At 39.8% G+C, this 26,688-nt stretch overlaps 2 long non-coding RNA genes across 6 annotated transcripts in view; one reads left to right on the forward strand and one right to left on the reverse strand.

The window, feature by feature from the left end:
* Nucleotides 1-9,683, forward strand: part of LOC129059893 (uncharacterized) — a 61,481-nt gene extending 51,798 nt beyond the window's left edge. For both annotated transcript variants that reach the window (XR_008526058.2, XR_010140586.1), the window contains exon 5: nt 7,713-9,683. This is a non-coding gene — a long non-coding RNA (uncharacterized LOC129059893). The remainder of the gene's footprint in view (nt 1-7,712) is intronic.
* Nucleotides 1-26,688, reverse strand: part of LOC112133851 (uncharacterized) — a 69,847-nt gene that overhangs the window by 10,894 nt on the left and 32,265 nt on the right. Inside the window, exons 5-6 of one of the 4 annotated variants that reach the window (XR_008526053.2) lie at nt 9,671-9,781; nt 4,151-4,240 (exon numbers count right to left, since the gene is read on the reverse strand). The exons of 2 other annotated variants lie outside the window; for them this stretch is intronic. This is a non-coding gene — a long non-coding RNA (uncharacterized LOC112133851). The remainder of the gene's footprint in view (nt 1-4,150; nt 4,241-9,670; nt 9,782-26,688) is intronic. One more of the 4 variants, XR_008526051.2, reaches the window with a different exon arrangement.

The following is a 26,688-nucleotide window of genomic DNA, read 5'->3' on the forward strand; positions in this document are numbered from 1 at the left end:
TCCCTCAGGTTGTTTTTGTGGAAAGCTGACTTCACTAGCATATTTATTTCTTTGCTCCCCAAAACCTGGCTCTTCACAATGGCAAACCTTTTGGGAATACATAAAATATGCAACAAATGTGTCTGTTAGCTTGCCTAGTTTCTAATTGAAAGCCCCAAATCACCAGAATAAAAGTAAATAGGAAATTATGTTTAATACACCAAATCAATGAAAAGCATATAAAAGTTAAAATTGTCCTTTTTCATGAAGCCCCCAGCTGTGTGCTGGTTGAAGAAATGACAGATCTTCTTGAGTTGACTTCTGTGTATGTATGTTCCTTGATGCAACCTGATGTTCTCTGCAGTGAACATTAGTTCCTGAAATTATTCAGAAGGGTGCTGTTCACTTGTCAGAGTCTTAATGAAGGGGAAAACAGAACAGGGCATTTTTCTGGGAGGGGAGAATTATATCTTTTTCTCCCGTGGGTATTGTGGTCTGCTTGCTTGCTTGCTTGCTTGCTGGCTTGCTTGCTGGTGAATTTTTGCTTTGTAGAGAGTTTCTGGTTTCCTTGGGAAGTTGTGTTTCTAATCACTACATTGGACACACACACACACTTTTCCAGAGTATCTGCTGTGTCATACCATTGTTTTATTAATTACAGTCCTTGGACTTAATGTTAAATAGATTGTTGGATAGAAAGGTGGTAGATGGAGAGAGAAAGAAAGAGAGAGAGAAAGAGATAATCATGTACCCTCTGCTATATTCCAGTCCTCAAAAGCTTTAAATTCCCCCAAAAAGTGCCTGACAGAAGACAAAAAAATCAAATTTTTGCAAGTCATCTGCACTTTCACAAGAAAGTGACCCTAGTGCGCATTTGATGTTATTTTCAGCTGCCCAGTGTCTGAATCCCCTTCCTAAAATCAAGGCAGCTTCTACTATATGAATCTTTACAGAAGGCAGAGCTCATCTCCCCTTTAGAAGCCTAAAAGGCCATTTTTCTGTGACCTCTGCCAAACTGGCCAAGGTTCATGGACCTATGACCTAACCTCAGCCAATCAGTTGCTACCACCCAAGACATTTAACCTGGTGGCCATGATGAAAAGACACAGAGATGGTGGAGAACGTGCGCCACCATTAACATCCAGTGACCACTGCAGTGGCAAAGGCAGTGCCAGCTAGGGTAGCAGTATTGTCCTCATCAGGACACTTCATTTGCTCCTGCCCAACTACCAAGCATGGTTATTCAGGCTTCCTGGAAATTCTGTGAGATAATCAGTAGCTTTTCTTTTTATTTTCTTTTACTGTAGATGTTTATCAGTACAACACATGTACGGAGTTGAAAAATCAAGTAGATTTTTCTAGTAGTTAGGAGGAAAAGCAACTATCCCCTGCTTCTGCTGTTAGTTCCTCTCATCCTCCAACCATGCTCCTAGGCACTTTTAACTACTTTATCTATTTCTCCTGGAATTTATTTCCATGTTCCAAAGTAACATGCTTACACTACTAGTCTTTGATTCACCAATATTAGACATTAATAATCGACTCTAAAGGTTAGATGAGGATTTAGCCTCTCTATCCCTTCTCTACTTTCCTACACCCAATCCTCCAAATACAGTTACATAACCACTTTATTTAAACCAACATATTGTGTCCACATTATAAGATTTATATAAAGGCATGTAGTGCATTCTGATTATCTTCTTTTTGTGCCATCAATTTTTGTCTCACCTTTTTAGAGTTGCTGGTAGTTTTCTGTATACCAGTCATTGATATTTTCCCAAATGTTTGATTGTACAATAATTTCTGATAATTTCTGTGTCTTTTTCCAGATGCTCTATCATATCAGATAATCTCTTCATGCCCCCTTTTTTCCTTGGGGATTTGATGTTTATCTGGTGGCTCTCTTTCCATTTGAAAGATTTTCTCTGATATTTGCAAGTCATTAGCCATCTAAGAACTATAAGACATCCATACAGTGATGGCCTAAAACCAATGGGAAATCCCATGCACATGGGCGGGCACAGGCCATGGATTCTCTCTAGAGTGAATGGGGAAAGTCTACTGCTTCTTGGTGAACTCCTAAGTTCATGGAAGTTTTTTTTTTTTTTTTTTTTTTTTTTCCTGGGGCTGTTTAATGTCTCCAGAATAGAATCCACCACTCTTTCTCACTGGGGTATAAGCCTGGCCCCCGACCTTCTGAGGAGAGAGAAGCAAGGCATCCTACCAGGGCCAGCTACATAAATTGCAAGGCCCAGTACAAAATGGAAATGTGGACCCCTTGTTCCAAAAGCAGGGGAAATGGCACTAATGTTACTAAAACATAAAACTTTTTCTTTTCTTCTGCAGTCTCTTTCTTGAATTGTCATAGTGTTTTGTTTTTGCTATTTAAAGTTATTCTAAGTTTAAAAAGATTAAAATTTAAATAATTAGCATGAATTTTTCAGTGTTCATCTTTATGTTGTGCAATGCCAGTTTTAAATGCAAATATAAGCACATTTAATGCTTAAACAGGATGACTGAAATTACACAATTTGTATTTCATAGTGTGTACTTGAATATAAGTTTCATTCTTACCAGAAAAATGGAAATGCTGCACCAAAAAAATAAATAAGTAAAAACTCAATCATTTTTATCTTACTCTCTTTTCCTTTTTTTAAAGACAGAATCTCACTCTGTGGCTCAGGCTGGAGTGCAGTGGCATGATCTCGGCTCACTGCAACCTCTACCTCCTGGGTTCGAGCGATTCTCATGCCTCAGCCTCCCAAGTAGCTGGGATCACAGGTGTGTGCCACCATGCCTGGCTAATTTTTGTAATTTTTAGTAGACAGGGTTTCACCATGTCGACCAGGCTGGTCTCGAACTCCTGGCCTCATGTGATCCACCCACCTTCGCCTCCCAAAATGCTAGGATTACAGCAGTGAGCCACTGTGGCCAGGCTATTTTTATCTCACTTCTTAATAGACACATATTCTACTAACACTCTACATTCCTTACTGAAGAATAAATTAGGACAGAAAAGAAACTCTGAGTTTTACTACCTGTCCCATTCCTTCTATGTCATCATTTTTATTGTAGGTAGTTTGGCTAATACAAGAAAGTAACAGGAGTGGAAAGGACATGATGGGGTTCCTTGGAGGTCATCGTTCTTAGAATGCATTGCCTTGTTCCTGCCTTTGAAAGTCGTTATTGGAACAGGCAGAGTGGCTTCTCAGGCCTGTCAGCAGCAGCATACTCACTCATGGACTCAACATCTTCCTTTGCACTCACTTTGAGGCTTGCTAACCTACCATACATCCTGGGTCCACTGAAGTTCTGTGCTCATGGGACATCAGAAACACTATATTTAAACAGGGCAGCAAGGAACAGTGGACACACATTATGCATATCTCCTCTGCTCACGTTCATGCTTCGTCATCCCATCAAACTTCACTTATAAAACACAAGTTCAAAGATAAAATTATTCAGAATTTCAAAATGGCAGAGGAGAGCATTAAGTCAAGCACAGAGCTGATCTGAGTACTACGCCCTGTGCCTTGCTTCCTACTCATCATTATGCAGACTTTCATTCAAGTCCTTCAACACAACTGCCTCACCCTCACCTACAGTGGCGCCTGGTTTCTCTGAGTCTGTAACCTCCTCTCCTGTTCAGTTTTTTCAGAGAATAAATCTTTTTTTTTTTGAGACGGAGTCTTGCTGTCCCCCAGGTTGGAGTGCAGTGGCGCGATCTCGGCTCACTACAACCTCCACCTCCTGGGTTCAAGGGATTCTCATGTTTCAGCCTCTTGAATAGCTGGGACTACAGGCGCTGGCCACCATGCCTGGCTACAGAGAATGCATCTATTCTGTGTTAAAGAACCATACCTTGAGGCTGGGCGCGGTGGCTGACATCTGTAATCCCAGCACTTTGGGAGGCCAAGGCGGGCACATGAGGTCAGAAGTTCAAGACCAGTCTGGCCAACATAGTGAAACCCTGTCTCTATTAAAAATACAAAAAAATTAGCCGGGTATGGTGGTGTGCACTTGTAATCCCAGCTACTTGGGAGGCTGAGGCAGGATAATCACTTGAACCCGGGAGGCGGAGGTTGCTGTGAGCCAAGATTGCACCATTGCACTCCAGCCCAGGTGACAGTGCAAGGCTCCATCTCAAAAAAAAAAAAAAAAAGAACTATACCTGGAACATAAGGCAGATCCAAGAGGCACATGGTAGATAAGGGTCTCAGTGGGATCAGCATGAATAGGAAGTCACGTAGGTCCCTGGAGCCTGGGCAGAGCAAAGAAAAGTGGGTAGGCAGGGTATGAAATATCAGAACAGTGTCAATCTGGGCATGAAAAATTAATCTGTTATTGACACATCCATTTCTTTATTTAACTGAAGGTTATTGTTTCTATTAAAGAACATGTTGCACATTAAAAATGCCTTTTTTAGGCCTTCGACAAAATTCAACAACCCCTCATGCTAAAAATTCTCAATAAATTAGGTATTGATGGAACATATCTCAAAATAATAAGAGCTATTTATGACAAACCTATAGCCAATATCATACTGAATGGGCAAAAACTGGAAGCATTCCCTTTAAAAACTGGCACAAGACAGGGATGCCCTCTCTCACCACTCCTATTCAACATAGTATTGGAAGTTCTGGCCAGGGCAATCAGGCAAGAGAAAGAAATACAGGGTATTCAATTAGGAAAAGAGGAAGTCAAATTATCCCTGTTTGCAGATGACATGATTGTATACTTAGAAAACCCCACTGTCTCAGCCCAAAATCTCCTTAAGCTGATAAGCAACTTTAGCAAAGTCTCAGGATATAAAATCAATGTGCAAAAATCACAAGCATTCCTATACACCAATAACAGACAGAGAATCAAATCATGAGTGAACTCCCATTCACAATTGCTTCAAAGAGAATAAAATACCTAGGAATCCAACTTTCAAGGGATGCGAAGGACCTCTTCAAGGAGAACTACAAACCACTGCTCAATGAAATAAAAGAAGACACAAACAAATGGAAGAACATTCCATGCTCATGGATAAAAATAATCAATATCATGAAAATGGCCATACTGCCCAAGGTAATTTATAGATTCAATGCCATCCCCATCAAGCTACCAATGACTTTCTTCACAGAAATGGAAAAAACTACTTTAAAGTTCATATGGAACCAAAAAAGAGCCTGCATTGCCAAGACAATCCTAAGCCAAAAGAACAAAGCTGCAGGCATCATGCTACCTGACTTCAAACTATACTACAAGGCTACAGTAACCAAAACAGCATGGTACTGGTACCAAAACAGAGATATAGACCAATGGAACAGAACAGAGGCCTCAGAAATAACACCACACATCTACAACCATCTGATCTTTGACAAACCTGACAAAAACAAGCAATGGGGAAAGGATTCCCTATTTAATAAATGGTGCTGGGAAAACTGGCTAGCCATATGGAGAAAGCTGAAACTGGATCCCTTCCTTACACCTTATACAAAAATTAATTGAAGATGGATTAAAGACTTAAATGTTAGTCCTAAAACCATAAAAACCCTAGAAGAAAACCTAGGCAATACCATTCAGGACATAGGCATGGGCAAGGACTTCTTAACTAAAACACCAAAAGCAATGGCAACAAAAGCCAAAATAGACAAACGGGATCTAATTAAACTAAAGAGCTTCTGCACAGCAAAAGAAACTACCATCAGAGAGAACAGGCAACCTACAGAATGGGAGAAAATTTTTGCAATCTACCCGTCTGACAAAGGGCTAATATCCAGAATCCACAAAGAACTTAAACAAATTTACAAGAAAAAAACAACCCCATCAAAAAGTGGGCAAAGGATATGAACAGACACTTCTCAAAAGAAGACATTTATGCAGCCAAAAGACACATGAAAAAATGCTCATCATCACTGGTCATCAGAGAAATGCAAATGAAAACCACAATGAGATACTATCTCACACCAGTTAGAATGGCGATCATTAAAAAGTCAGGAAACAACAGATGCTGGAGAGCACGTGGACAAATACGAATGCTTTTACACTGTTGATGGCAGTGTAAACTAGTTCAACCATTGTGGAAGACAGTGTGGCGATTCCTCAAGGATCTAGAACTAGAAATACCATGTGACCCAGCCATCCTATTACTGGGTACATACCCAAAGGATTATAAATCATGCTACTATAAAGACACATGCACATGTATGTTTATTGCGGCACTATTCACAATAGCAAAGACTTGGAACCAACCCAAATGTCCATCAATGATAGACTGGATTAAGAAAATATGGCACATATACACCATGGAATACTATGCAGCCATAAAAAAGGATGAGTTCATGTCCTTCATAGGGTTATGGATGAAGCTGGAAATCATCATTCTGAGCAAACTATCACAAGGACAGAAAACCAAACACTGCATGTTCTCACACATAGGTGGGAATTGAACAATGAGAACACTTGGACACAGGGTGGGGAACATCACACGCTGGGGCCTGTCATGGGGTGGGGGGAGGGGGGAGGGATAGCATTAAGAGAAATACCTAATGTAAATGATGAGTTAATGGGTGCAGCAAATCAACATGGCACATTTATACCTATGTAACAAACCTGCACGTTGTGCACATGTACCCTAGAACTTAAAGTATTTAAAAAAAAAAAAGCTTTTTTTTTTTTTTTGAGATAGGGTCTTGCTCTGTCGCCCAGGGTGGAGTACAGTGGTTCAATCTTGGCTCACTGCAACCTCTGTCTCCCAGGTTTGAGGGATTCTCCAGCCTCAGCCTCCCTAGTAGCTGGAATTACAGGCACGTGCCACCACATCCAGTTAACTTTTGTATGTTTGGTAGAGATGGGGTTTCACCATGTTGGCCAGGCTGGCTTCAAACTCCTGACCTCAGGTGATCCACTGCCTGCCTCGGCCTCCCAAAGAGCTGGGATTACAGATGTGAGCCACTGCACCCGGCCAAAAAAAATGTCTTTATTAAGTATGGCATCGTGAGAACTTGTGATTTCCTCAACGTGTTTTTGTTGGTGTAATGGGATTTAATGGATGTTGGGGTTTACACACCTGGTATTGCATCCTGGTTCCAGTATTCCCCAAGGGTAGACATAGACAATTTATTTAACCCCACAGAGCTTTGCTTTTCTCTTCTGAAAGTAAATGGAGGTAACTATAACTAATCTCAGACCACTGTCGTGACGATAACGTGAAAATTGAAATTATACAGCATAGTGCCTAACACAATCTTGATGCATAATTAATATTCATTTTCTGCCTTGTTTTCGATATTACAAAAATCTCTTATGAAGATATTTAAGTGAACCAAATGTCAAACTGAGAATGATAGAGGCCAAAACAGATTTTTTATCCTCAGAGGACAATGGATAATAGGTGCTATATAAGCACACAATTTTTTTATTATACTAATGACTTTGCATATATATGTGGTGTTACGTGATAATGTATAACTGGCTTTTATTAACACATTGTACACAAATAAATTTGTTTGAATTTGAAGAAGTGGAAGTGGTTTATTCTGGAATTTTTTTGGATCTCTTTTATTTTTTTAAAGACGGGGTCTCACTCTGTCACCCAGGCTGGAGTGCAGTTGGGTGATCATAGCTTATTGAAACCTCGAATTCCTGGGCTCAACTGATCCTCCTCCTTTAGCCTCCCAAGTAGCTAAGACTACAAGTGCATGCCACCATGCTCAGTTAATATATTTTTATTTTTATTTTTGTAGAGATTGGGTCTCACTGTTGCCCAGGCTGGTCTCCAACTCTTGACTTCATGCAATCCTCCCACCTCACCATCCTAAAGTGCTGAGATTACAGGCATGAGCCACCGTGCCCCACTGACCTAGTTTTTAGACATATCTTCACTGTTTCTAATTGGATATTTCACAAGAATGTCTTTGTTCATTTTGAACATTCAACCCTTTTATATTTTGTTATTTTAAGGTGTACTCCAGGTGTCTTTTAATGTTGCTGTTTGCAGTTATGTCAAGTCATCAAACAATGGCTATCAAGGTGCCATATTGCAGTCCATTCATGACCCATGTTCAAATGGGGTTCCAGTAAGTGCATCTTCAGCACTGGTATGCTTGGTGCATCCCAGGTCCTCCTTTTCAGCAATCATGTTTTGCTTTTTAATATAAATGATAACGATTGTCAGGGGATGCTAAAGAAACAGCTCAAGAACCTCAATGGTATGTGTGACTGGTCCAAGGTTTAGAGTCAAGTAGAGGACTAAATCACCATAGATATCAGACCTTCAGTTTAACCAGAAGAATAAATCTCTGTAGAAGTGTCATAAAGGTACAGTGCATATTCAATACAATGTAAAACGGTAAGAAAACTAGCAAACTTAACACAAACCGGCACAGGATTGAGTGCCAAGTAGTTGATGATGACAGTATGGTCCATGTTAGAATGTAAGAAGGTGTTAGAAGTGATCACCTATCCAGGTGATCACTCTGGATAGCGGAGCTGAGAATAGAAGGTGGGTTTCCCTAAACTCTGAAAGTGGGGATGTGGCTAGATAAAGAAGATGCGGCAAAGTCATTACACTGACAGGAGACTATCCACATTATCTCATCGGAAAAGCCTTAATGATTCTCATAGTTAGGGGAGTAGTCATGTAATACATATTCTTGATGGACCATGATTATTGGTTTTGTGCCTCGCCTTTGGTATTATAAAAATCTTTTACGAGAAATGATGACTTCAAGTGCAAGGAAGAGGATGGAAATACTTGACTCTCACTGGAAAACATGAGAAAGTTCATTCTGCTCTTGTCTTCCCCCATCTGCTCTGCAGGAAAGTAAATGCCCTTGGCACTGCCACAAAGCTTCTTCAAAGGAATTTGTGAAAGGGAGAGAAAAACTTTGCAGATGTCCTAGAGCTTCAGATGGCTTGCAGCCCCTTCTTGACAACACTCCCTGAAGACGGCCATTTATGACCTCCCCTTAAAGAAAAAAACAGACTTGCTTCACTTCCAGCTTTTAAGCTTACTTGCAGGTATTTCCTGCATATATCTGGCTTAGCAATGATTCCACTTCATTAACAAACTATCCAATAATCCTGTTGTTACCACTCACTTCACAGCTGAAATAACGGAACCACAGAGAAACACCTGCCTAAAATTGCATGGATCAGCAGAAGCAGGAACAACTATAAAATTCCCAATCCACTCAACAAGAATCTCCCAAGTATAGGGAGAGTGTCGGGATAACCTCCCAGTTCTGTTCTTAGCCCTTGCTTGTTGACTAGCTTTCTTGGCACACTGATGTATGAGAAATATGGTTTCCATTGTGTATAAACATACATACGGAATGGTACAGGGAGTAGTCTTTTCTTCTTTGTGATAAACAAAAATAGCCATGCCTACATCAATACAAAATAACTACACACCTTTTTCTTTATCCTTTGGATTTGCCCTTGGAAACGGTCATCTATTAACAGCAATTGGATGATTTTTTTTAATGGACTGGCACAGATGGTCTTGTATTTGACTCACTGGAACAGACAGTATTTTCTTTGGTAGGATCAACTGGAAAACTTTGGTTGGTTTTTGAGACACAAGGGACATAACCAGCATTTTCACACAAACCTAAGTCAGGTAAGCCTCTTTTCAAATCCTCAGTTTCAATGCAAGATAAACTTCTCTAAGATTTAAGTCAGTGTAAAATGTATGAGGTACCTCTTCCTTCCAGTGTCCCCCGTGCTTGATGAGGCAAAAGGAAGAAGACAGTGAGTGCATTGCTGCCTCTTAGAGGATATTCATGAAAATCAGAAGAATGGCATGTGACACCTGTGGGAAAAGTTAAGGAAATTAAGATTCTTACATCGGAAAAAAATAACCCCTGGGGTGAGTTAATCTTCACATATGTAAAGAGTAAATAGCTGCAAGATGCCATCTGATTTACTATAATAAGGGCAAAACACAAATTACTACATCTGAATTGCTGTCGCTATAGCAATATTACGCAATGAAGAAAGTGTAACCGGATGTTAAATTAGGCCTCATTGTATCTTGCTCTCGACTAAGGTGCCAATATATTAACAGATATCATAAAAAATATGAAACAGATCCTTAAATGCAGAGTTACAAAAGGGTTTGTTCCGTAACTCCTGAAGCCTCTCACTTACTTTGAAAATACAAAAGAGTGGACATAGAGGAGACAAGAAGCAATAGTAAAAAGATTCTTCTGCAGACAACAGTTGCTATGCCTTGAGTCTGCCCATTCAGAAAGGGGTGGGGTGGAAGAGAGAGCATCCTCTGTCACCTGGAGCCTAGACTGGACCATTTGAAGATCTAGAAATGGGCAGTTGGAGGATACAGAGGACTGGTTCCTGACTCAGCCTGAGAAAGCTGAATCAGCCCATGAAAGCAGGATCAAAATGACATTGGGATTCATCTTCACTCTCTAGCAAAGGGTATGTAACCTAATCCCATGGACCAGATAGGAGCTAAAAGGGCTTGCCATTGGGTCCTGTATACCAGGGTGGAATGCGGAGGGGCTCAAGGACCATAATGCTGGAGATGAAATCCATCAGAACTACATCCTGACTTCTGTTTGATTATGCAGATTCAAAGGAAAGGCATTCTGGCTCTAAAAACAAAAACAAAATTGGAAGATTTAAGTAAGACTAAGAAAAAAGGAAGGAAATAACTTCCTTGCTTTTAGATTTGCTCAGAGAGAAGCAAGATGAAGAAAAATCAGTTATAAACCTTAAAGTAAGGTGTCAAGCTGCTGATATAAAGAGAAATTAAGAGTTTTGAGGCAAAACCAGCTGTCAGACAGGTAGAAAATATGATATAGCTCCTGAGAAAAGAGAATGCTCCTGGAACAGATGGGCGCACCTCTGAGCTTTATAAAGCATTAACTAGCTGTTTAAATAAGTCCTTAGCAGATGTTTTCAATGCAATTTTGGAGGTGAAATGGAAAAAAAAAAAAAGTCCAAGGCACAAGGGGAATTGATATCACAAATAAGAGACACTCTTGAATTCCGAGTGCAAGTTATTGTACAAAGTTTTTCTTTAAGACTAGCCACAGTATTTGTAAAACATGGAGCATATTACAAAATCTGCAATTAAAGTAATATATATTGCATTATTAGCCTTTAAAAGAGAGACATACTTAGGAAAAAGATAGTTTGTGATGATATGTACAGCTCTTCATCTGAGACCAAAAAGGCAAGCAAACATTCATATCCACACTACTATAAGTAATCGTTTTTCTTGTAATCGTACCTAGCTATGAATACATTCACAAGAAAGGAGAAAAATCACAAAAGGATAAAGGAAAAGATTCTTTTGAGTCTGTGTTGAATGTATTGATACTCAATACTGTGTTAAAATATGTATTTAAAAAATAGAGCTCAGTCCATTGCACAGAAAATAAAGGGAACAGTGGGTTTTCTTGTCAGATGGCTCACATACATACATACTTAATTCAATCAGCAAATGTTTATCAAGTGCCTCAGGGTGCCAGGCAGTGGACTAGGTGACCCAGTAGGGAAGATAAATAATATCCAAACTCTACCATCCATGAGCTTCTCTTTCATGCCTGTTGCTCTCACTACTAGTACCTATTGCAAATTGACTTACCCATAAATGCTACTCACACTCACACATTTGGCCACCAAGCTGTAGGAATGGTGGAGGGGCCATTCCAGGTGTGGAGCTAGAGAGATGGAGTAGGAAGTGGATATGGAGCCTCAGACTCCACCCAAGAGACAGACTGGAGTGAGGAAATGCGTAAGACCAGCACTCCACTGGATGTAGAGCCATAATCTAACCACGGTTCACATTAACATCCACACTATGACTGTATGTCATTATTTAGAGTGGGAGGAGAAAACAGAAAAGGGGAGGGAAGATAGCATCTGTGCCTATAAAATCTAAGCATATGTATTAAGAAACAACACAGAACAATCCCGGGATGAAAGACATCAACAAGTAGGGAAAAGAGAATGGATTAAACCTATTTTAATTGTCATTTTTTGACAGAACTCACATTGTTTAAGAGGTCATTAAATTAGGCATAGTGGTTTCAGATTTGGAGTTTTGCCCCTAAGAAACTCAGGATTAAAACCATGGCTTTGCCACCCACTTCATGAGTAACCCCTAAGGTTCATTTTTCCCATCTGCAAAATTGAAGTAAAGCAGTGCCCACAAAGGGTTGCTGTAAGGGTTAAATTAGATAAAGAACACAAAGTACATTTATCACAGTGTGTGAAAATTATCGAAGGATTCAACAAATGTTTTATTATTAATATTACCGTTATTAAGCCTGCTTACAATGAGGCAACTTTTAAACTTTATTATAAAGACATATCTATTCTTCTGACTTCTCAGGGCATCTTGTTTGCAAAGTACTGCAGAGTTTATCATCAAGGCATTCAACAAATAGTTATTAACGATCTATTATATTGCAGATACTGTGCTGGGAATATACCAGGGGGCAGGACAGGTCTGATTCCTGCTGTCATAGAGCTCAGAGTTTGGAAAAGAAATTACTCTAGAAATGTTATTGGCAAAGTTCTTGGCATCAGAGAAGGTCAAAAGAATCTTTCCAAGATGCACACATGGGTCAAATAACTTTTACAGAACAAGTAAGAAAATCTCCCCTCTAAGAATACTAGAAGAAAAAAAAATGGACCTGAAAAACTCAGGCCTGAGAGAAGATGGAACATTTATCTGATAAAGGATCTTTGGATTAATTTAATTCTGCTGCCCACAAGCCTTGCTATTCCACACTCAATTTCTCTGATGCTTTCTCTTGACCTTCCCTGTCACTATTCTAGTTCCTCATCTCTCACAGATACTACTGCTAATGACTCCTTACTGTGCCTCTGACATCTGGGCTTAGGCCCCTCTCATCATTCCTTCAACCTTCCCTTCTTTCAAGGCATTTCCAATCATCTCATTCTGTTCAAAACTCTGCAACACCCTCCCATTGCCCACAGGGTACAATTCAACGGCTTTACACAGCAAACAAAGCTGTTCGCAAACCGGATGCTTCTTATGTGTCAGGTCTCGCCATTTCTTCTACCAACATTTTTATCCCATTTTGACTACTTAAGGGTTTCAAAAGTACCATACTGTCTCTCATCTCTCTTTTTTCCACATTCCCTCTGCCCAAAATGTCCCAGCCTCCTTTGTAGGGCTCCTCCAGCATTATCTCTGCTCTTTAGACCTTGATTTTAGGAATCCTAATGTTGCATCACATGATTTGTTTGTTTGCTTTTGTGTCCATCTCTCCGCTGGATTGTAAGCTCCTTGAGAGCGAGTTTAGTATCTTTTATTTTGGGATCTCTACATCTGTGATATTGTCATAAGCCAAAACAGATACCCAGTGAGACAGCAGCTATGTTTTACAAAGCTTTTTTCACATTCATTATCTTATTTGATATGCCTAGAAATGGGTGCCTTTAGAAACCAGGTGTAACTGGTAGAGCAGGTTTGAGCCATTTTTACATTGTCAAATGATAAAACCAAAATTAAGAAATATTCAGAAGTGGCAGACTAGGGTTACATAAAGAAAAAGAGCAGAAGTTTTTCCTCAAACTCTTGCATTATCTTCACATTATCTCTCCTGCTAGACTATGTGACCTCTGAGTATAGGATTAAAAGCAAAAGAAACTGAAAAATAAAGGTAAATCATATAGCAAGAAAGCAGAAGGGATTTTCAGATGCAACACAATAAATGAATCTATTTCATCACTCCCTCGTTGTTAGTCACTCCTCAAAAAATTTACTCCCACAAAAGAATTTTCTGAAGTGTCTTCTATCTTCAAACCAAACAAAAAAATCTTTCAAAATTTATGATCTATTTATTTATTTAGTTTTTTGCTCTTTACAGCCCTCAGCTTCAAATTTGCAAAATATTATCAAGTATTACATTTAATCTTATAACAAACTTAAATCGCAGGTAGGATGTTGCCTATAGGACTCATGCTGGGTGATGCCTGGGTGATCCAAACAGGGAAACAATATTCCTTTAAGCCACATTAGCTCTCAACGGTGTCACTGGTCACGCGTAGAGAGGCAAATTCATGAGCAGCATTGGGGAGTTAATGAACGGCTGGCCAGATGGTGCCTGTCAGAAGGTGTTGACTTTTTAGACAACTGGGACTGTTTCCTGGGAGTAAATGAGAGGTGCAGCAGGGACGGACTGCATCTCAATCACACAGAAACAGACAGATTCACTGCTAATGAAAATAATCACATAGCCAGTCATACTTTTCCTCTTTTGATTTTATTTGTTTGTTTTACCTGGTAGACAGAGGAGGATCTAGCTGAAGCTACATCATCATATTAAATGATGCAATGGAATAAATATGAAAAGCTACCTATAAACTATTAGTATTCTTAATTAGGAAAAATCAAATAGAATAAGGAAAAATAATGCAAATGAGTGATAAACTAACCTGGAATTAATAAGGGTATTTTGATTGCTATAGCATGAACTACTTGAAAATAAATAAAATTTGAAAACAATAGTGACCTGCAGATGTTATTGAAATATCATTCAAACTGGCGGAGTCCATTAAGGATATTCTGGCACTTTTGACTTTCTAGCATGATACATCTGAAATGAGCCACTTTTACTAATTTGACCATTTTCACTTGCTGCTTTGCTGAACTGCGGAAGTTTTCCTATTACATGCTTACTGACATCTTTGGCAGTTAAACCTTGATACTCAATGCCCACATTTCAGCAGATATAATAAGTAGAAAACGTCATTGACTTTTTTGTTGCTATCAGAGAATATTACCTAAACATTTGTCTGCCTGTTGTGGTTACTCTTAGGTATTGCATAAAATCAGTTAAATAAATGCCATCACCAAACTATGGGTAGCCTGTTTGGTCACAGTAACAGACTCAGCAGATTGGGCAACTCTATTTCTTAACAGCTATGTGACCTTAGGCAAGTTGTTTAGCCTCTCCTTGCCTTGGCACCCTGGTTAAAGTGAAGATTCTATGAAATGAATACAAACAGTTTGACATAGTAGCTAGCATGTAGTCAATTCTCATAATGCTTCTCTTTCCTGACTACAAAGAGCTCTCAGTCCAGGTCATTCATTCATTTCCTTCTTACGTTTCCATCCTTCTTGTTTGCACACAGTGGGTTTGTCTTCAACCTTGTGTCCATCCTAAACAGGCTTCTAGAAATTCAGAGCAATCTATCTGAAAATTTGCCTTGTTATCTAATAAGAGGCAGTGACTGTATGGAGCATAATATTAAGACACTTAATATTTTACCATCATTTTTTGCCACTTGAGTCAACCCCCCAGCAGGGGTCAATGTAATGGATTTTTCTAGTACAATTTCCTCTATGCTTTGAGGATTTCCTGGGGGCAGAGGTTTCTTACAGACAGCTTAAACAATGCAATCAGCAGAAATAGATGAAGTTCCATATTCCTAGCACTGGCCACAATATGTCGTTTCTTTCTTTCTTAAATGTGATTTATTTTTATTTGTTTGGTTGTGAAACAAGGATCAGATTGTACATGTATACACATTGCTCAGAACATGAGGTTAAGCGTTTGCTCAGCTTCCATCTCCTTCTGCAATAGATATTGAAGCAACTGTCAAGATGTGGAACAGGATTTTCTTGTTGTTGGGATAATAATGGCATATATTTATTTCCAGTAGACTTAATAAAATATAATGAATAACAGAATGGGAAAGATTTAGACAATTTCTATCTGTGTGTCAAAATGGAAAAGAAGGCAAAAACACTCAAAAGAGAACATTAAAAACGTTCAGCACATCATGTTGCAGCATGATTAGCATGGTATAGAACAGAGAGGTGATGCTGCCCTTGGGTACCACATTTAGTTCAGCCAACCTGGAATATAATGTGCAATGACCACCTTTTAGACATGGACTTTAAAAACCATGATAGCTAACTCAGAAAAGTCTCTGGTTTTTAAAACTTACCTTAATTTCAACTCAAGACACTCCATTTGAGACAAATATCCTTGATGTTAACGCTGAATGACTAGAATTCTACTAAAACTATTAAGTTGATTTGAGTAATGCTTTGTGAAGACAATGACCTGTGAACAGAACTATTTATATTAAAAAGCAACAATGTTTCTACGTTTTAGTCTCTTGTCATGCCTCTCTCAATACCTTCTTTTATCTGGTTCACAGCGTCATCAGTGAGAATCACAGCATTAAGACCCAAGTATACTCAGCACTCTTGATTACTTTCACATTGAGAGTAATGCATGTATAATTGCAAATCAGTTGGCCTCCTAACTCTAACCCATTAGGTTTTCACATATCCATTAGTACAATTTACAGAATTAGAAGTGCTTCACTCACAAACATTTGCAGGCCACCTTTATTCAGTTACTTAAGAAAGTTTACTTGCATATTGCATGTGAGACGGCCACATAAACATGGATAGTATTCCACCTATAACTGTGAAATATGCATGTCTCAAATAGAAGTTGAATTTTAACAAAGACTTTCTTCCCAAAGAACCATGATTTTCACACTGCAAGTTCAAAAGTAGGATTAACTTATTCTCAATTCTAGTTTCTCATTAGGAAAACAGCTTTCCTCCATTAGACTCAAACATGTTCAGAAGAAAAGAAGACTGAGGATTGAGATGATGCTCTGGATCATTTGGACCAAATCCACTCTATCCTCATATATTTTACCATATAGGCTTTTTGCCTCAGTTCTATTTTTCTCTTTTTCTTTGCAGGCACAATTAAAGAATAATTAAATACTGATACATAAAAGTTAGCCTCACTATAAGAATACAGTCAAATCGGCTGGGCAAGGTGGCTCATGCCTGTAATCCCAGCACTTTGGGAGGCTGAGGCGGGAGGATCACCTGAGGTTGGGAGTTCGAGTCCAGCCTGGCCAACATGGTGAAACCCCATCTCTACTAAAAATACAAAAATAAGCCAAGCGTGGTGGTGGGCGCCTATAATCCCAGTTACTTGGGAGGCTGAGGCAGGAGAATCGCTTGAACCCGGGAGGCAGAGGTTGCAGTGAGCCAAGATCACACCATAGCACTCCAGCCTGGGCGACACAGCGAGACTCTGCCACAAAAAAAAAAAAACTAACAGAAAAAACCACCCAAATTAGCCAAGCCAGAGAAATGCAGTAGTGTATTAATTCACCAGTGCTCATCAATAGAGGCTGAACAGGTTAAAAACTGGAATTTCTGGGCTTCTGCCCCACTACGATAAAACCACTTATGTAAAGGTTTAATTTCTGAGTACAGTAACCTTGAGTAAATTTCCCTGTCCTCCAGGCTTGTCCTCCCCCACAAAATCTTCTCTGACTGCCTAAGAATTCTTAAAATTCCTTTCATGTGAGGCAAATTTTTTCATTTCAAAAATGGCTCTAGAAGAAGCTATACATTTACTTAATTTTACATTAAGGTATGGATATCCTTAGAAGGGGTACCTCCTCTCTTAGTAAAATTCAAAGCCATTAAAATTTAGCGCTGGAAGGAGAATCTACTACTGAGGAAGGCTGGCTTCTTGGGACATCGACTCTTTCCTATTCCACTCCTTGCCAGTTTTTTGTTTTGTTTGGTTTTGCTTTGTTTTTGTATTGTTTTGTTTTGTTTTGTCTTTTGAGATAGAGTCTCACTCTGTCTCCCAGGCTGGAGTGCAGTGGTGCAATCTCGGCTCACTGCAACCTCTTCCTCCTGGGTTTGAGCAATTCTCCTGCCTTAGCCTCCCAGGAAGCTGGGGTTACCATCTCCTGTCACCACGCCCACCTAATTTTTTTGTATTTTTAGTAGAGACAGGGTTTCACCATGTTGGCCAGGCTGGTTTCCAACTCCTGATCTCAAGTGATCCACCCACTTTGGCCTCCCAAAGTGCTAGGATTACAGGCATGAGCCATTGCACCCAGCCTCCTCACCAGTTTTACCCCTTTGGGTTCTCTCCCTGTGGTTACTGTGGCAGCCCCCATGCTAACCCTCAGGAATACCATGCCCTTCCATTAATATTCTGAGTCATGTATGGCTAAAACTTCTTTTCTTAGTGCCTCTTAGCATAGCAGATACTGACTGGAACACCCAGGTCTTTATTCTGCATTAAAATACAATGCTGACAGGAGCAGGGGAAATAGAGAAAACAAGAGATGGAAAGAAAGAAAGGGAAGTCACACGCTATGACTCTGTATCTAGGGTTTTACACGTCTGGGAGCTATTTCATTTTGTCCCCACATCAATCAGATAGGGAAGGTTTCATTATTCACGCTTTGTAAGTGGTACAAGACTCAGAGATTTAGGAACTTGCCCAGGATCAATCATTGGTAAATGACAGAGCTGGAATCCAAACCCAGGTGTGCATGACCTCACAGAGTAAGGTCACACCTGGCTCACATCAAGGGCTTGCTCAGCTGAGGGCACCAAAGGACCCCCACAGCCTTTCCGTTAAGTTGCTTAGGTTCCCCAATAACTCCCCATAAGCAATCTATCTCTGTAGGGAAGCTGCTGACACCTTCCAAAGGGAACCACCTCTCTGACATCTGACTAAGCTCATGGGTCAGACCAAAAGAAACATCCCGCCGCCCACCAGGATTTGTCTCTCTGGGTTTTGGCTGTCCAGCCTGAGACACTCTTTCCAAGGTGACTGATACTCACTCAAATCCAGTAGGTCCCTGACCTTTACACACAGACCACTACACAACAGTTCCTTATGACCACACAGGCTTCCATATGCCTTCCACACAGCAGTTACACACAACATAACAACGGAGAATACTTCCCCTACAGACAATAGTAGCCTATTCTTACCTGAGGAGGCTACTAAGTATAGAAAGGAGGAAGAATGAGGTAGAAGCAACTGTGAGCAAATGGGCTAAAGAGAAGAGCAGTTTGGGTGTTAACAAAATCAGTCCCTTTCCCCTTTCTCTGTGAAGATCCTGCTCATTTCTGAGGCTCAGCACAGATTCCTCATCCTCATGAAGCTTTCTCTGTTGTCTCCATGTAGTACCAATTTACCCATTCTCTAATCCCATAATGTTTTGTTTATACCCTTTTTATTCCCCTAAAATTATGCTGTCCTATGATATAATTAGTTGTTTATGGTCCTCCACCCCAAGTAAAGTGAAAGCTCCTTGTGAGCAGACTGTGCCCAGTCTTATGCAGTTCCCCAGGCATGTGCGAGGTAGTGACAGTAGTAATAATAGTAATGGTAATGGCCACCATTTATTGAGTACTTACCACTGAGTACTCCTATCCATGCAACCCTTGCGATAAGGAATATTACCTGTCTTTTACAGATGTAGACACCAAAGTTTAAAATGACTAAGCAGCTTCCCCAAAGTCACACAACCAATATATGGCTTCCATCCCACATCTGACTAACTCCCAAAGGATGTGGTTTTTCCCAGTCACCTCCAAATAAGTGTTTACTGAAAGAATAAGAATCGTAAAACTTCACCTGTTTCCCAATTTTCCTCTGCAAATGCCTCCAAGTAAATTAAACAGGCAGAAGAGATTTTCTGTTGTTGTTGTTACTGTCCAATATGGTCCTGCCCAAGAAATCCAAATTTCATGGGCTTGTACTTCTAAGAGTCATCAGTAGCTCTGACATAAACATGTATGCACATAAAAAATAAATATGTATCTAAAGATACACCATTTTACTTTTATCTCTTCCATTATTTAGGTGGTCCTCTTATACTGGAGATATTCTTTTACCTATTATGAAGCAAGCCGGCTGACTCCCTACTGTTCTAATGATAGTCTGTCTCCCTGACAACTCCTATAGATACCCTGCGGATACTCACACCCTGTGGGAAGGTATAAAACAAACCAGAGAATTTTCTGAGATCTATATTAGTATGTATTAAGCAATGTGAATTCAGTATTTTCATTTTTAATGGAATGAAAAATCTATAGGAAAACTAAATAGTCTTCAGATTATTTTCTGTGGGGAAAAAAATGATTCATTCCTTGATTAATCAAGCTTCATGGCATTGCGCACAAAATGTTTGCCAGAGGTCAGTGCTGTGAATATTAAATGGTTTTTGTGCTAGAATATTTAGATGATCCTAGCTTTTGGATACAAAGACTATTCCTACTCCGCTGAGGCAGAGAAGTGTCTTCTACCTGATGATAGTGTGAATCGGACATGAGCAGACAAGCCATGAGGAATATGAAATTACCATTATTGATGGTGGGGAAGTTAGAAGTAAAGAAAGAAAAATAAAGATAAGGAAGTCACACAAACACACTTAAAGACACATTCTTGGGAGAAGAGAATAGGAAAAGAGATGCTATGGCCACTATGGTACATTGGGCAGCCAGGATCTTATATAATGACCAAAGCGATAGGCTAACCACAGTATAAATCTCCATTGATGTTATAAGGTTTAAAAAATGTCTTTCACTCATGTGGTTCACCAATGAATCAAATTAATTTTTTTAACAAATTGACTAGGGTTATTAACTCTGTTGGGCTGTTATTGGGAAAACAAGAAAATAATAAAAGATGGTGTTTTCCCTCGGGGCTCTCATAGTCTCCACTGCACATATATTGAATGCTTGCCCTGGGCCAGGCACTGTTCCCATGTCTGTCGGCCCCACTAGACAAGAAATCTTCAAATGTAGGAAAAGACAACCATGTAAGAAAACCATTACGATGAGGCATAATCAGTGCTAACAGTGGGATGGCCTTGGGATATATTATCAATATATTATTAATATATTGATTGAGATTATCTTGATTAATGACTAAATGCTAACTATATTGCATGGCAACATGGGCCTGAGACACTCTGCCACTTTTGAAAAACAACAGAGAAAATTAGCCAGGCATGGTAGCCAGTGCTGTAGCCACAACTACTCACTTGAGAGGCAGAGGCATGAGAATTGATTGAACCCAGGAGGCGGAGGTTGCAGTGAGCTGAGATCATGCCACTGCACTCCAGCCTGGGTGACAGAGCAAGACTCTGCCAAAAAAACAAAACAAAACAAAACAAACAAAAAACCAGTATCCTCATGGTAGCATCCCAGTGTCTTTAAGGGAATGGAAACAGAGGTGGCTGAAAAAAAAAGGGCAGAAGCCAAGCATAAAGGATCTCAGATACCTTCATCTGGATTTTGAACTTTATCCCATCAGTAATGGAGAAATACTAAGGAAGTAAATGTACACAGAGAAAAATATAACCAACAGCATAAGGGAATAAATATGAAGAACTAATGATTAAGAGCTAGGAAGGTGAATGAACAAAGAAATGAGAAGTTTATTTGTGGCAGACATGACAACCATTTCTTACCCTCCTTTCTCTTGCTTGACTCTCACTACAAAGTCAAAAATCAGGATACTGGCTTTCTAGCCTCCTTTAGAACTAAAGTAGGTCATGTGACCAATCATGTTGCCATAGGATCCTGGTTAGGACAATGAGCTTAAGAGAATATTCGCTGGGGCTCTCTGCATACACAAACCCAAAGGAATTGTACTAGTTAACAAAGATTTTCCTCTCTTAATAAGAGTAAAGGCTCACCAAGCAAGACTCCTCTCATCCCCTGCCACTCCCTGTTTAATGCCTTTGTAAAAACTGTAATTTGGTGAATCCCAATACTGTAATGGCCAATTTAGGATCATGATCTGGAGGTTCAGGGTACTGTTTCCTAAACTGGTATCAATCTCTTCAAATAAATCATTCCTGCTTGAAGTGTCTCCTCTAGTGAACAGACCGTCAGTAACCACCCAATTATCACAACTTCTTTTCTAAAGTAAGTAAACAAAACTTCATTTTGCAGCATCATCAGGTTCAACAGAGTCAGAAAAATAAAAATAAACAGCAGATAAGTGAAGAATAAAGTGAAGTCCCATATGGGTTTTTGTTCAGATGGCCATGCAACGTAATTTAATAGAATGAGCACTAGACAGAAAGCCAGATTCTGGTACTTGCTTTGTTTTTCATTAGATTATCAGGTTAGATGAACTACAAAACGAGGAAGCCAACTGGAAATCAGACCTGAAACAGGATTCATCCCCTGGGCTTGAAGTCATGCTGGGTACAAAGATGGCCCATGAATAATGGCCCAGGAAAAGCCCAGGTGAACTACTGTGCTCTTTCTGCTGCTGTGTTTTATTCCTGCCTTTCTTTATGTTGGTGTTCTACTTCAAGATCACAGAGAAACCAGAACCTACCTCTTTACAACTTATGGTAGGAGGGATTATTAGTAGAACAGAAACTTGGGTCCTGGGAGCTAACTAGGAATGTATTGCCATAACTGAATTCCAGATCAGAGTGAGATCAATAGCCTTTAGAATTGCTATATATATATCAATGCAAACCTTCCTTTCTAAAGTGGGACTGATCTTTAAGACAGGGAGGCTGTTTGGCCACTCCTGGGGACACGCAGTGAAGCTATATGGGAAGGATGGATTCCCACCAGGAAAAGAGAAAAGATCTGATAGGCTTCTTTCTATCTGGCTGAAATGAAGGCCTAGAATCTCCAAGTTTACCCACTTTTGATTTTCCTGTGACTATTCTAAGATCCAATTCAGAGATTTGCTAAAAAGTAGAGCTACAGAAAGTATAGATTTTCTGTACTTTAATTTTAATGAGGGATGCTGAGAAGTAGGCTTAATCCCCCCCAAAGTTCATTGCAATGTGTATACGAGAACCTCTGGGACATACGGGTATACCTTACTTGATTGTGCTTCACAGATATTGGGAGTTCTGTTGTATATTGTTTTTGTGGTTTTTTTTTAGAGACAGGGTCTCACTCAGTCGTCCAGGTTGGAGTGTAGTGGTGTGATCATAGCTCACTGCAGCCTCAAACTCCCGGGCTCAAGCAATCCTCATACCTCAGCCTCCAGAGTAGATGGAACTACAGGTACAAGCCACTGCACCCAGCAGATATTGTATTTTCTTTTTACAAATTGAACGTTTGTGGCAACCCCACTCTGAGCAAGCCTATTGGCATTTTTCCAATAGCATGTGCTCAGTTTGTGTATTTGTGTCACATTTTGGTGATTCTTACAATATTTCAAACTTTTACATTATTGTAATATCTGTTATGGTGATCTGTGATCAGTGATCTTTGATGTTACTACTGTAATTTTGGGAAGTGGCACAAATTGCATCCATATAAGATGGCAAATTTAATACACAAATGTTGTGTGGTTTTGCGTGTTCTGAATGCTCCACCAACCAGCCATTTGGCCATGTCTCTCCTTCCCTTGGGCCTCCCTATTTCCTGAGACACAACAATATTAAAATTAGGCAATTAAAAACCCTGCAATGGCTTCTAAGTGATCAAGTAAAAGAAAGAGTTGCACATCTTTCACTTTAAATCAAAAGCTAGAAATGATTAGGCATAATGAGAAAGGCATATCTAAAGCTAAGATGGGCTAAAAGCTAGGCCTTTAGTACCAAACAGTTAACCAAGTTGTGAATGCAAAGGAAAAGCAATTCAAAAATAATATTAAAAAGTGCTACTCCAGTGAACACACAAATGATAAGAACACAAAACAGTTTTATGGCTACTATGTAGGAAGTTTAAGTGGTCTGGATAGAAGATCAAACCAACCACAACATTCACAACATTCCCATAAGTCAAAGCTTAATTCAGAGCAAGACTCCAACTCTCTTTAATTCTATGAAGGCTGAGAGAGAGAAGGAAGTTGCACAAGGAAAGTCTGAAGCTAGCAGAGGTTGGTTCATGACGTTTAAGGAAAGAAGCCATCTCTAGAACATCAAAGGATAAGGTGAAGCAGCAAGTGCTGATATAGAATCTGCAGCAAGTTATCCAGAAGATCTAGCTAAGATCATTGATGAAGGTGGCTACACTGAACGGCAGATTTTCAGTGTACATGAAACAGCCCTATATTGGAAGACGATGCCATATAGGACATTCATAGCTACAGAGGAGAAGTCAATACCTGCTTTCAAAGCTTCAAAGGACACGTTGACTCTCTGTTAGGGACTAATGCAGCTGGTGACACTAAGTTGAAGCTAGTGCTCATTTACCATTCCAAAACTCCCAGGGCCCTTAAGAATTATGCTAAATCTACTCTACATCTGCTTCATAAATAAAACAACAAAGCCTGGATGACAGCACGTCTGTTTACAACATGGTTTACTGAATTTTTAATTTTTAATTTATTTTTTATTTTTTAAGTTATTTTATATTTATTTTTTAATTATTTTATTTAATTTTTAATTTTTAATTTTTTAATTTTTAATTTTTTAATTTTTAATTTTAATTTTAATTTTTATTTTTATTTTTTTGAGACAGAGTCTCACTCTGTTGCCCAGGCTGGAGTGCAGTGACTCAATCTCGACTCACTGCAAGCTCTGCCTCCTTGGTTCATGCCATTCTCCTGCCTCAGCCTCCCGAGTAGCTGGGACTACAGGCGCCCGCCACCACACCCGGCTAATTTTTTGTATTTTTAGTAGAGATGGGTTTTCACTGTGTTATCCAGGATGGTCTCGATCTCCTGACCTCGTGATCTGCCTACTTCAGCCTCCCAAAGTGCTGGGAGGTTTACTGAATATTTTAAGCCCACTGTTGAGATCTTTCATTTGGGAAAAAAATGCCTTTCAAATATTACTACTCATTGACAATGCACCTGGTTACCCAAGAGCTGTAATGGAGATGCACAGGAGATGAACATTGTTTCCATGCCTGCTAATACAGCATTCATTCTGTAGCCCATGTATCAAGGAGTCATTTCAACTTTCAAATCTTATTATGTAAGAAATACATCTTTTAAGGCCATAGACACTGATTCCCCTGATGGATCTAGGCAAAGTACATTGAAAACCTTCTGGAAAGGGTTCACTATTCTAGATGCCATTAAGAACATCCATGGCCGGGCACAGTGGCTCACCCCTGTAATCCCAGCACTTTGGGAGGCTGAGGTGGAGGATAACTTGAGCCCAGGAGTTGAGACTAAGACCAGCCTGAGCAACATGGCAAAACCCTGTCTCCAGGAGAAAAAAACAACTAACTGGGTATGGTGGCATGTGCCTGTAGTCCCAGCTACTTGGAAGGCTGAGGTGGGAGGATCGACTGAGCCCAGGATTTCAAGGCTGGCTGCAGTGAGCCATAATCATGTAACTGCATTCCAACCTGGGCAACAGAGTGAGACCCTGTCTCAAAAAAAAAAAAAAAAAAAAGAATCATGATTAATGGAAGTCTAAATATCAACATTAACAGGAGTTTGGAAGAAGTTGATTCCAACCCTAATGGATGACTTTGAGGGGTTCTAGGCTTCAGGGGAGGAAAGAATCACAGATGTGGTAGAAATAACAAGAGAACTAGAGTTAGAAGTGGAGTCTGGGCTGGGCGCGGTAGCTCATGCCTGTAATCCCAGCACTTTGGGAGACCAAGTCGGGCAGATCACAAGGTTGGGAGATAGAGACCATCCTGGCTAACACGGTGATACCCCGTCTCCACAAAAAATACAAAAAAAAAATTAGCCGGGCATGGTGGCGGGGGCGTGGAGGCTGAGGCAGGAGAAGGGCATGAACCCAGGAGGCAGAGCTTGCAGTGAGCCGAGATGGTGCCACTGCACTCCAGCCTGGGCGACAGAGCGAGACTCTATTTCAAAAAAAAAAAGAAGTGGAGTCTGAAGATGTGACAATTGCTGTAATCTCACAATAAAACTTGAACGCATAAGAAGTTGCTTCTTATGGATGAGCAAAGAAAGCAGTCTCTGCAGATGGAATCTTTTCCTGATGAAGATGCTATGAACAATGTTGAATGACAAAGAGGGATTTAAAATAGTACATAAACCTAGTTGATTAAGCAGTGCCGGGGTTTGAGAGGACTGACACCAATTTTGAAAGTTCTATGTGAGTAAAATGCTATCAGACAGCATTGAATGCTACAGAGAAATCGTTCGTGAAAGGAAGTGTCAACCAATGTGGCAACCTTCACTGTTGCCTTATTTTAAGAAATTGCCACAGCCACCTCAACCTTCAGCAACCACCAACCTAACCAGTCAGCAGCCATCCACATCCAGACAAGACTCTCCACCAGCAGAAAGATTATGACTCACTGAAGTCTCAGATGATTGCTAGCAATTTTAGCAACAAAGTATTTTTAAATTATGTAAGTTCTTAAAGCCATAATGCTATTGCACACTTAATAGAGTATATATGGTATAGTGTAAACTTAAGAGTATATACGGTATAGTGTGAACTTAATACAGCATGTATGGTATAGTGTAAACTTAATAGAGTATATATGGCATAGTGTAAACTTAATAAATATATACAGTATAGTGTAAACTTAATAGAGTATGTATGGTATAGTGTAAACTTAATAGAGCATATATGGTATAGTGTAAACTTAATAAGAGTATGTATGGTATAGTGTAACCTTTATATGCATTGAGAAACCAAAAAACAAATGTGTGACTTGTTTTACTATGATATTTGCTTTATTGTGGTGGTCTGGAACCAAACCTGTGATATCTCTGAGTTATGCCTATATAGAAGTAAAACAGAGCTTATTAAAGACAAAAACTATTCCTGGCCAGGAGTGGTGGCTCATGCCTGTAATCCTAACACTTTGGGAGGCCAAGGCGGGCAGATCACCAGAGGTCAGGAGTTCGAGAGCAACGTGGCTAACACGGTGAAACCCCATCTCTACTAAAAATACAAAAAATTAGCTGGCCATGGTGCAGGCGCCTGTAATACCAACTACTTGGGAGGCTGAGGCAAGATAATCTCTTGAACCTGGGAGGCAGA

This window comes from Pongo abelii, chromosome 5 (genome assembly GCF_028885655.2).
Source record: "Pongo abelii isolate AG06213 chromosome 5, NHGRI_mPonAbe1-v2.0_pri, whole genome shotgun sequence".
Taxonomy (NCBI): Eukaryota; Metazoa; Chordata; class Mammalia; order Primates; family Hominidae; genus Pongo; species Pongo abelii.